General features: G+C 48.8%; 1 pseudogene; it reads right to left on the bottom strand.

Annotated features, from left to right (window-relative positions):
* Positions 1-3,908: 3,908 nt before the first annotated feature.
* Positions 3,909-4,024, bottom strand: LOC111732477 (annotated as a pseudogene).
* Positions 4,025-12,275: the final 8,251 nt, after the last annotated feature.

Raw genomic sequence — 12,275 nt, 5'->3', positions numbered from 1 at the left:
ATATGAGGTGTACTGACAAAGTCTTGAAGTTGAAAGTAAGCGAGGGGCTAAGGGAGTGAGGTAGACAGTAAAGGGCCCTGTGGGAGAGTAAGCTGGCAAGACAGTGTGGCTGTGGATTGCAAAGAGCTTTCCATGCCAGGAGCAGGAGTTGGGCATGCCTCCTGATAAACAACAGGTTGACTCTCTGACCCAGTGAACCCCTAGGTCAGCTTCATCACTTTCCTGGACCCATACTAAGGGGCCGGCCCTTCAAGGAGGGAAGTAGTAGTCACACACCTGCCCTTTGAGGAGGCATCCGGTAAGTCTCAGATAACTATGTAGTGGAAAAAAGCATGGATTTGGGGTTCAAATTTTAAATCTCACCTGGGCCATTTACTAGCTGTGTGACCGAGGGTTAGTTACTTAAGGTCTCTGAGCTCAGTTTTGTCTTCTGTAAGATCAGGCTCGAAATACTCCTCTTTCAAGAGGGATGGTGCAGATTCAGCAAGATAACGGCATGGGGTGAGGGGGGTTGGAGAGGATGCTCAGCTTGGTTGGTTTCCCTTTCTTTCCTCTGAGGTCAAGATGGAATGATAAAGTGGGGCCAGATGGGGCCACCTCTCAGCCTAAAAGAAAGCATTTCAGCAGCTCTGCAAAGGTTTCTGGAAGGGAGAAGTTGGCATCTCCCCTGCCCTGGCTGAATCAGCTAGCAAAATGGGAAAGGACTGTGGGGATTTGGGGAAAATGCTCTACTCCCTGTCCCAGTTTTGTTACTAACCCATCTTCTCTTAACCCCAAGTACATTTGATTTTTTCCTCTGGGTTTATATGGCTCAGAGTGTGAACTTTGGAGTCAAATAGACTTGCATTTGAATCCTGGCTCCACCTCTTCACAGCAGAGTGAAATAAATTTTTTTTTTTGAACTTCTCTGAACCACAGGCACAGGGGACAAATCAGTAAAGGAGCTCTGCCCCACAGAACTATCTTCTAGTGGAAGAGCGAATTAACATCCACCCTCCCCCATTCATTCATTCATTCATTCATTCACTCATTCAACAAATGCTTATTGAGCACCTACTAAGTGTTAGGCACTCTTCTGGATGCTGGAGATGAAAGAGTGAGCAAGAAGTGATCATGGGTCTTTACCAAGAGGATAAATCAATAAACGGGGCAATTAGACACTGTGGTATGAAGGTGATGAGTGCTTAATGGAAGAGAGCAGACTGAGGAGACAGGTACAGAGGCCTCATCAGCTTGAGGGACAGTCAGAAGGCTGGAGTGACCAGACCAGCAAGCATGAGAGAAAGGGGCCAGATCCTGTAGGGCACTGTAGATCAAGGTTTTTATTATATGAGCAATGGGGAGCCATTGAAGGACTTTAAGCAGGGAAGTGACATGACTGAATGAAGTTCAAGAGACCAGTAAGAACGCTGCATGCATGGTTCTGCCAGTGGTGATGCAAGTGGGCTCTAGTAGACAAATGAGAGCCATGTGACAGCTTCCAGTGAGTGGCCTTTATGGGGAGTGAGGGTACAGGAGAAAGCAGGCCTAGTCCTCAGGTGTGGCTGGAGCACCGGGGGAAATCGTAGTGCTCCTTGCTGAGATGGGAGGGCCTAGAAGAGGGGCAGGCTGGGAGTAATGCTCAGGAGGTGGACTTTGGACAAACTGAGTTGAAGACGCCTGTAAGACATGAAGTCGTCAAGCCAGCATTTGGAGCCACCTTTTACAGACTAGGCCACCGAGGAACAGAAGGAACTTTCCCAGAGTCCACTTCCAGGACTGGGATTCTGGTCTGAGGACCTCCAAAGCCTAGAGCACCAGCTTCCTCATACAGTTGACTTTAGGAAAGGAAATCATTAGAGCAGAGGTCTTGGGTTTTAGGATTTGGGAGGATACTTATGAGGAGCCCCCTCACAGCCTGGTAGGCTCAAGCACTAGCTTTCCCAGGCTGCACTACCTGTCCCTGGCATGAGGGAAAGGAGAAAAGAGGAGAGGCTGGAGACCCTTGGATGTGGGGAAGGAAGTTCAGGACTTGGGCTACATTTTGATGTTATGACCCAACTGGGCTAGCTCCATGCAAAGTTTGGTTGGTCCTTGATGGCCAGAGGTCCAAAGCTTAAGCACCTTTATGAGTGAGCTGTGCTCTGCTCCTAAGGTCTCCTGGGAAGGGAAAGGCCTCTCCTCCCCCCACTCTACTTCTTCCCTTCCCCCAGCCTCTTTGCTTTGAGATGACAGTTTACAGAAGCTGATGTGAAATAGTTTGAAACTCAGTCCTGTCTGGGCGTCCCCCAGGGCAGAAAACAGGAAGCCGAGATTAAAGGCAGATTTCCAGCAAAGTCCCCTCCACTTCCTGCAGAGCAGGTGCCCAGGCTGAGCTATAAGCAGCTTCCCTTGCTGACAGTACCTGGGTCACCTTGCATGGCTGGCCCTCATACTTTGTAAGCTATTCTTTGGCCCTGTCATCACATCCCCACTGAGGAGCTCTGCCAGGCTGTTGGGGAATGAGCCTCCTCCAGAAAAAGACTGTGGAAGGTGGAAGGAGCAGTCACTGAGAAAGAGGCCTGGTGATGGCACCAAGGACACCTGGGAGGTAGGGAGGGAGACCAAGCAGAAAGGGCATGGCCTTCGAGGTCACTCAGGCCTGGTATGAATTCCACTTTCCTGCTACAAGGTCTCATTGACCTGTGGAGGTGGGTCAGGAGATGGAAACTGTGTAAAGGGGGGCTTAAGGAAGATGGCCAGGGAGACTAGACTAATGCCAGGGACTGAGTATCACTAGGGAAGGCCAGAAATCAGGAGACAGCAAGTGATCATCGTGGTCCCTGCCATCTGAATGCCAGGGGCTACTTGGCTGGATAACCAAGCTGATGTCCACAGCTGCAGAAAGGTTGGGGAACCAATAGGGGCCCAGGATGGGCCTCCCCTGTGACCTCTTTCCCTTCCTGATCTGCAGGAGAGCTGGCATCAAGTCAAGAAGCTGTGCCTGCCTCTTGCACCGGCAAAGTCTCAGCCTTTCAGAGAAGCCCTTGTGCTCTCCTCAAGGAGCCTGAGCTCCCAACCTTACAAAGCTGTCCTTGGGAGTAGGCATTGGCAGCCTGAGTCTAGGGGCATCACACATTGAAACCTCCCTCCTCAATCTGGCTGAGTTTATCATGAGGATGATGCATTGGCCTGGGAGACCGAAGTTCTAGGACTAGACCTCGCTTCTACCATTAGACAAGTCTACCCTGTCCAGGCCTCAGTTTCCCCACCTGTGTACAAAAGGGTTGCATTTGGTGATATTCTGCAGCTCTGGCTCCTTGTGTGCAAGTGGAGGCCCTGGGGACAGTGGGGTGGGTGGCTGCCAACTGCCTCCAACTCTGTCCCCCTGGGACCAGGGAACTACCATTTACTGAGAGCCTACTTTGTGCCAAGTATTTTCTTATTGTTACTGATAAGAGCTAATACTTACTGAGCACTTACTATGCACAAGCAATTTTTTTCAAATGTCAGATTAAGGTCTGTTCTCTTCATCGCACCAGTTTGCTCTAAGGGGATTTCCTGGGAAAGTTAATCTTTGTTTCCCCTGTAATAGCAGCAGAAGTCTTGGTGGTGATGGTTTGGTGGTTTCAGGGCTTTAGTGGTGTTAGCAGAGGTGGTGACCCAACCAAGATGCCACTGGGAGCTGGAGGACCCCGCTCCTGTGGCCTGAGGCAGCCTGTGGCCTGAGGCAGCATGCATGTGGGGCCTCCCCTACCACACCATGGGGGTTCACTAGCTGGTCCCCTAACCTAACCTCGAAGGTCATGGCTCTTGGGCTTCCTGATCTGGAATCTCCCCAGAGTGGGCAGATCAAGAGCCCAGTCTATGACATGACATGGTAAGGGTACCTGGGATCCCCACAGCCTGTCTTTTTTTTTTTTTTTTAAATTTAATTTTTTTATTATTCATGCCTATAGCACCTGGTCTTCCTAGGTGGTCTCCCATCCAAGTACTAACCAGGCCCGACCCTGCTTAGCTTCCGAGATCAGACATCAGGCTTGTTCAGGGTGGCATGGCTGTAGACCATGGGCTGTGGCTCCACTGGGGTGCGATCCCAGGACCTTCTACGTGTAAAGCAGATGTACTAACCGCTACATTATGGCACCACATCCCCCACAGCCTGTCTTAGTGCCTCCTTCATGGTGCAGATCTCTGTCCTCCTCCTTAGTTCCTGTCTTCTTGGATGTTCTGCCTAGGGTCAGATGATAAAGAAGGCCATGAATGTTACCAGGGGGGATACGTGTTGTGGGTGCAGAGCACTCCTTGCTGAGTGCTCAGACCCTGCTGCAGGAGAGACACCTACAAGGCAGGCAGAAGGGACAATGGGAGCAGAGGCCCTGGAGCTGAAAGGGGTTGAACTTCTGGAGAAGAGAGGGGCCAGGATGGGACGAGGTGCAGGGCATGGGGGACAAAGTCTTGGGAGCAGAGGCTGGGTGGCCAGAGGCCGCAGAGCCTCCTGTGGACCAGGGAGTCTTTGGGCCTTTTCCTCAGGGCAGAGGGACCCTGCTATTGTGAGGGTTTACCACAGCCTCCGCTGAGCATTTGCATTTTTATGAGATCCCTCCTGCTTCTGGGTGAGTTGACTGGCTTTTTGTCCTCCTGGAAGCTGAAATGACCTTTTCCAAATCTCTAGGCTAGGCTATTCCCCTCCCCCATGGCCCACTTCTTAGCATTGTAGCACCGACTCCCCACTTTGTGCAAGAGGCTGAAACCAGGTTCTCACATGTTGGTTGAATGAATGAGTTACCTGAATTTCAATTAGTAATATAACAATAATAATAATAACAATAACAATACTACTACTACTACTACTAACAGGTAACACTAAAATGTAGTGCTTACGATGTGCCAGACACTGTCCTAAGCACTTTACATGTCTTAATTGTCATTTAATCTTTGCAATATATTTGAGGTAAGTATCATTGTGATCTCCATCTTCCCCACAAGGACACTGAAGAGGGAATTCAGTTACCAGATCCTGAGTAGGGGAGGAAGGACTCAAGATGCCACCACATCATTCTCACCCAATTTATCTTAATAGCTTCTAGGTTAGGATCCTGCCCAGCTGTGTGACCTTAAGCAAAAATCACAAAACCTTTCAGAGCCTCAGTTTCCTCATCTCTAAAATGGGAGAGAGAAGCCAACCTCTCGTGGTACTTATAATTCTAAACTGAGATGTAGTGAATCGCTGGCACAGTGCTCTGGCACAAGGCACACTTTCACTCACTGGCAGTTAGGTGAATATTTTTTCTCTGACTTCTGTAACAGGCTGTACAGTCCCGGCTCTCCCGGGCTGTCCTCTGAGCAGTCATGTCCAGCTCCCTGAGGCTTTTGTATGTTCCTGAGCCTACAGTTTCACAGTGGCTAATGAACTGAAGCCCTCCAACATCTATTCACCAAATTTTGAGGGAGTATTTACTACTTTCCAGGAACCCAAGAGGCTGGCATCGGGCAGCTCCAGAAACTTCCTTGGTTCTCCCCTGGATTCCTGGGCTTCCAAAACCTCTTACAGGTTGAGGCTTTCCCCTCAGAGCTGCCCAGAGATCTTCTGCCAGTTATCATCTCTGAGCTGGACCAACCTCCACTCAAAAGTCCCCAGGCTCTGCTTTGCAGATTGGAAGCCCCCTTAGGTGCTGTTCTGGCTTCTTCATGGGAACCATTTGTTGTGGAAGCAAGAAAGGGTCCGGGGGTGCTCTGCAGTGCAAACGTTGGAAACTTGGCCAGGGGCGGGGAGCAGGAACAGGAGGTTTGCCTGGCTTGAGCCTCAAGCCAAGCTTTTGCAAATCATATGTAAATCCTCTTGCCCAGGTGTTGTACCTGTGAATAAGTGCCAACTGTCCCCGTGAGAGATCAGGGCAGCTTTCGAAAGTCTCCTCCCTTGGTTGGGAGTGGGGTGGAAAGGGACATTCCCTGAGCCACAGGAAGTTCCAGAAGCTGCCTGAGTCAGTTTCAAGTGGGCTCCAGGGACTAGGTGGGAAGTGTCTTTTCTCTTTTGTTGTGCAGCCCCTCAGAGTTTAGCTCTAAATAGTGGGCATCTGGGTACAGGGAGCTCTCTGAGGACAGAGACTGACTCCTTTTCCTTGGTTTCTCTAAGGGGCGGCACTGAGCCTGTAGCAGTAAATGTGTGAGTGAATGAATGACTGAATTCTCCTTGGGTTCTCCACTGTCACTCCTGCCACAGGCCTTAGGGCTCCCATTCCAAGAAGAAAGTCCTTGTCTACTGCCCTACTGTCCTTCCCCCCAACCCATCTTCCTGGACCCCTACTCTTAACATCTGGGTCCCCGGAAAGCACTCTCCTGACTTAAAGTTAACTCCCTAGAGGTCCGCGTTACCTCTTCCTCCAGCCAGTTCTGGTTGGAGAGATGGCCCTCTTATCCCCCAAGAACCCCCACCTCCACCCCTGGGGCCCTGCAGCTAGCCCTCTGCCGCTCCATGGCCAGTCAGCAGTGAGCAGCAGCCTCAGAGGGCAGGCAGGTCTCCCTGAGTCTGGGAGCCTGGGTCCTAGGTGCTTGGTGTCTACCAGGACCTTGGTTGAATGAGTGAAGTACTGAGGTGGGGTGACAAGACCCAAGCTAGGGAGGAGCTGGTTGCTTTTCTGAGCTTGTGGTGCAGAAGGAGCATGAAGTTTCAAGTCACCTCGGGTGAAGGTATGTGACAGAAGAAAGCAGTACCACAAACACTAGGAAACTTTGGAAATTATTTTCAGTGGCAGCTGAGAGCGGAGAGGCCAGGGGCAGCATCCTGTTCAAACCACACTGGAGGCTCCCCCTTAACTATGTCCTTGTTGCCGCCTCCCCTGAGTCTTGTCTACCGCTTTCACGAGCAGTACGGTTATCTTTAGCTTATGTTAGCCGGAGGTCGGTTTCTGTTTGCGACTTAGAACTCTGCCGGGTGCCCCCTGACCCCACCCCCGCGGGGGTGGTGGGAAGTTGAGGTAAGGTCCTGCGTGGGAAGTGCCAGATACATAACAGCTATTACACAAAGGCCATTGTCTTCCCCTTGCACTCCTCGTGATGACTTGCCTTCTGCCCTCTTTTATTTTATTATTATTTTAGTTTAATTTTTATTAATCTTACTCAGTAAATACATATAATTTTTAGTGAAAATAATTTTTGGAGTTTGGCCTCTGATGGGCTGGCTTCTAGTCTCACCAGGTCTGACGGGGAACAGCGCCTCCTGGTGGCCAGAGTGCAGATCCCAAGGGGAAGGGAAAACGATGAGGCTGGAGCCAGAGGAAAAGTCACAGGGCTCTCTGTAGCCCTAGTGTCAGGCCAGAAGAGCAGGCGTATGTTGGATCAACTAGGGCCAGAGGCAGAGCTGACTCTCCCCAACTGGGAGTGTCGCAGGGCTGGCCTGGGAAGATGAGGACAGGTGGAATGGGAGGAGATCATGCCACTTCTGGAAAGCATGGACAGGTTAGTTATCCCTTCACAGAGAGGCAGAAATCAGCCTTTCTAGAAACCCCAGTGGCCCTTGTCGGCTCTGGAAGGGCTTTTCCAGATGGGGTGCTGGTAGGGGACGGCTAGATCAGCACCTGGCTCCCAGAACTCCCCACCTTGGGCTGCTCTCTGATTCCAAGGCCACCATCACACTGGTCCTCAGGGTATCTGGCCTAGCCTTAGCATTGCTGACATTCCTGAGATTTTCCTGAAAAACAAGAGCAAGGTGAGGATGAGAAGGAAGGCACACTGTCAAACACCCACTGTGTGCTGGTTGTTTGTACATTTGATCTCATTTGATCATTATCCTTTAAGGAAAATAGTAGTATCTAGATCTTATCTTTATGGCAAGGATGATATGGCCCACAGAGAGTGATTTGCAGCACCACTCCAAGGCCTGGGCTCTCCCGCCCCATGAGGGGCCTCTCAGACAGCAGTTCCAGAGACCCAGGCCCCAGGTCATGGGTTTGCCTGGCAGTGAAGGAGCTGTAAAGCTGGGAGAGATGTTTCTATCTAGGCATAGAGGAGCTGCTGGTGCAGAGCAGGAGGGTCTGGGTGGAATGTTCCTGGACCCCAAAGTGGTAGGCAGGACTGGGATGGAGGGACATGAGGGGTTGGTTGGGGATAAACTTCGGGCTTCACAGTCTGCTTTGAACCTTCTTAGTAGACCTGGCTTGAGCTCAGGTGTCATGCGTGGGTGTAGAGAATTCTGGCTGCAAGAGCCACCAGCAAGCCTGAGGTCGAGTTCAGCTCTGCAAACTCCTGTCTGTGTCATTTTTGGCAAGTGAGCTCCCCTCTGTACCCCTGACCCCATCTGCTTGTTGGGCTGAGCATACTGCCCTCACAGAGTGTTGTGAGAACCAATGGGGCAAAGCACCAAGAGGGGCCTGGTGAAAGCAAATACTCAGGTAACATTGGCTTATTCTCAAACAGAATTGATGGAGCGGATGGACTCCAGACGTCTCGAAAATTCTAGGATTTAATTTATTTGAATACAAGATCCCTGAAAAGAGGTTAGTGGGGGTATACATGCTTTAGAATTGGCCACTTCATTGCTGTGCCTGTCAGTGCACTCCTTACCCTTGTTTGTTCACCTGTCGCAACAGGTAAGTGGGCAGTGTGAAAGTCCCAAGAGGTCAGTACAGAAAAGGTGATGGATCAGTCTTGAGGGTAGTGAGCTCCATGTTCCTGGAAGTAAGGAAAGTTGGACTCTTGGCAGGGAATTGCACCAGGAATATCTATTCGGGCAAACCTATGATGACCAGGCCAGGGAATGATGGGGAAGGAGTGAGGAGAGTTCCCTTAGGGTTTTTTTTTAGAATTTTCGAGTAGGAAAGACTGGAGACTTGTCTCGAAGCTGCATTTGCAAAGTAAATCCACTTTTCCTTAGATTGTCTATTTAGAATGAGGTCCCCAGGGCTGCGGTGACGGTTAGCGGCAGCGTGAAGCATGTGCTTCTCCGAGTGACCACGAGGGGGCAGCCCAGACCGCACTCTAGCGGCTTCCAGCAGGAAGGTGGCGGCAGATCCTGGTCTAAGAACTGAGAACTTAGTTGGCGGCGGGAAGAGAGCCGCTGAATGGGACAACTGCCAGAGTCAGGGGAGGAAGGGCCACTTTCATCCCTGTAGATCACAGCCTGAGTTTTTATTTTTTGCGAGGGGTGAGGCAAGGTGTCAAGATCTCCTCTGAACAATGAGTCCTGCTACTGGAAAAAGTTTGCAGACTTTGAAGCTACAATTGTAGCCAGTGCCGAGGAAGCCCTCCAACTCGGCATTTAGGGAAGATTCCCTCTCTTCTGCGGTCAGGAGAACTTGAGAATACATATGGCCGCTGGGAGGAAGGGGCCTAGTGCACAGGCAGAGGGGAACCCCCGAGGGCAGTGCCTAGGCCCAGGTGGGAAGCATGAAGGAGGGGAGACTTCAGGCACGGAGATGGGCCTTACTGGACTTTCTCTTGTCATCCCCTGGTGCTTGCAGACCATGGTGCTAGCTTTTCAGTATCCTCGGCTTTCACACCCCACCAAGGAAACAGACCTTGCAGAAATGGGAGGCTCACAGCAGGCGCCGGTGCATGGGGAGCAGGCCTTTGTGAAGGATATGTTCACTTGAGAGCTTCCAACGCTGCACTGGCTCAGCATAGGCACCACTTCAGGAAGACAGGCTCCAGGACTTCCACCCCTTGTGGGGGGAATAACTAGGGGATAAGGCCTTTGTCAGACTCCTCGGGTACATCCCCAGGGGTGCAGGACAGGGGCCAGAGGGTTCAGCCAGGACAGCAAAGAGGAGATTCTGCCCAGTTCCACCTACTGTCTGCTCAGCTAATGGCAAGGGCTTTGCCATCCCACAGACCTGGCTTTGAGTCCTTCCTCTGGGGCTTGGTTTCCTTATCTATAAAAAGGCGTAAATAATAGTATATACCCCATGGGATTGTTGGGAGGATTAAATTATCATGATGCAATGAGGAAAATAGGAACTGGCTGTTGTCCTCAGGGAGTGCTCAGTATAAACACACCGAGAATGCTGCACACGTGAACTTGCAGGTACACAAGGACACACATACTCTCATGCACTGAGGTTTGTACACAAAAGAAGCATTTTAAGAGCAATGCGTTTCAAAGGCTGGGGCAAAGTACAGGGGGTTCTGGCTCTAGGCCCAAGGTAATCACGGTAAGTTGGCAGCTCAGCTATCTGTAGGCTGTGGTCAGTGCATCATGACGTATGTGCGCATGCTTGCACATGCATGAAGCCTGATTTTTTTCTCTCCCTCAGTCTGTGAGCTGGCAGGAGAGGGAGGGCAGAGCCAGAGCAGTGGCCAATTTCCCCCCTTAACTTCCACTTCTGGTCTCTGAGATCCTGCAAGAGGTCCCACATTCACAGCTGGAATAGCATTGAGTTCATGGGCTCAGAAGATCTAGGTGCCAGTTCTGGTTCATCCACTTTCCTTGGAAAGCCATCTTCCCTCTCTGAGCCTCTCTCTCTCCATCTCTAAAATGAGGTTATCTCACAGGTGAGGCTATGCCTTCCCTGAGGGGGATGGTAAATTAGCCCATGGGTACACAGTAAACCCTTTGCTGCCTCAAGACCTTTGCACATATTGGTCCTTCTGACCAGAACTCTTTTTCCTCTGCTCTTCCTGTTTAATTCTACCTCTTCTGTTCTCAGGTGGAATTCTGATCAACCCAACTAAAGTCATCATCTCTATTTGTCTTTTGATAGTGCCGTTGCTTCTTCATAGCACCCATTACAATTTGTAATTGGGTATTTATTGTATGTTTACTTTTTTAGTATCTGTCTTCTTTAGACCATAAGTTCCCCGAGAGCAGAAGATAACCAGGCTAACCTGTTCATTGCCATATCTCCACCAGCCAGCACAACACCTAGTCTGTGGAGGATATTCAATCAATACAATATAAATTTCTTCTTTGCAATAGGAAATCCACACATGAGGTACAAAATCCAAAAGTTACAAAAGGATGAAATCTCTCTCAAACTCATGCACCGTAGACATCCATTACCTTCTCTGGAGAAGAAACTTGCTTTTGTGTTTTACTACATCCTTGCAGGATAGTCTCTGCTTGTATTAGTATTCTGTGGTTAAAAACATAAATAGTAACAATTCATTTTTTTATCTCTTTTTCTAATAAAAACCCCATAAACAATTAACAAAACTAGATACCCAGATCTTGCATATCATGCATAATATTATGGATCTATTATAATTTATTTAGTCATTTCCAGATTATTGGAATTAGTGGAATGCTGCAACAAAAGTCCTTGTCATTTGTGTGAGCTTAACCGAAAGATAAATTTCTAGAAGCAGAATTGTCAGTTTGAAGAGTAAGTACTTTTAAAATTTTGACATATGTTGTCAAATTTATTTTTTAGAGGTTTACTTTTTAACTGAAATTCAGTTTCATTATTAATGAATATGAGCCTATTTTTCACACAATGCCAACACAATGTGTTATCAGACATTTTTTTCTTTGCCAATTTGGTGAAAAATTGCATATCATTTTAAGTTATTTTTCTCTTACTATAAGTGAGGTCAGGCATCACTTTATATCTTAAAATTCATTTGTGTTTCCTTTTCTGTTAACAGTTCATTTTCTCTGTTCAGTTTTTATTAGATTTTTTTTTTTTGTAGAAACTCTTTGCCTTTTAAGGAAATTAACCTTTTCTCTGTGTATCATGCAGGGTCCCAGCAGGAAAGAGATGGCATGTTCAAATCAGTTTAATCTGAGGAAGGTTTACTACACGGATATTTACAAGTGCCTTCGCAGGGAGCAGGGGGAGCTCAAGGGGTGGTCAGTTGCCTGGAGCTGCCACTGGAGGGAGCAGCTACTTGGGCCTCAGGGAGAGTTGCATGGGGAGGGATGCTTGAGAGGACACAGCTCCCTCTTCCCATTGTTAGAGCTTCCATTCTAGGAACCCAACTGGAAACCAGAGGCAAAGGAGCCTGTGGATGAGGCCCCTGCACGTCTGCTTCCCATTACGAAGAGCAGTGGGGAGGAGGGTGGATAGGGAATCTGGAGGGACAAAATGGAAGATACCCAGCACGCACTCATTGTATGTCTTTGGAATTTGTTTATGATTCTTTTAAAGACAGAGTGATTTATTTTTATTTAGTAGAAGTAATTCTTTCTTTTATAGATTTTGGACTTATGTCATTATTTAAAAAATCAATTACGTTTACTTCTGGCCTTTATGATTTTATTACTAACATTAAAATTTTTGACCCATTTGAATTTATTTTGGTGTTTGAGGGAGGGATCTAATTTTTTCTACATTATTTGTTCAATAATATATCTTTTCTTCACTGATTTGAAATGTTACCTT

Source organism: Pteropus vampyrus, unplaced genomic scaffold (assembly GCF_000151845.1).
Source record: "Pteropus vampyrus isolate Shadow unplaced genomic scaffold, Pvam_2.0 Scaffold462, whole genome shotgun sequence".
NCBI lineage: Eukaryota > Metazoa > Chordata > Mammalia > Chiroptera > Pteropodidae > Pteropus > Pteropus vampyrus.
This window is presented reverse-complemented; position numbering and strand designations above follow the sequence as displayed.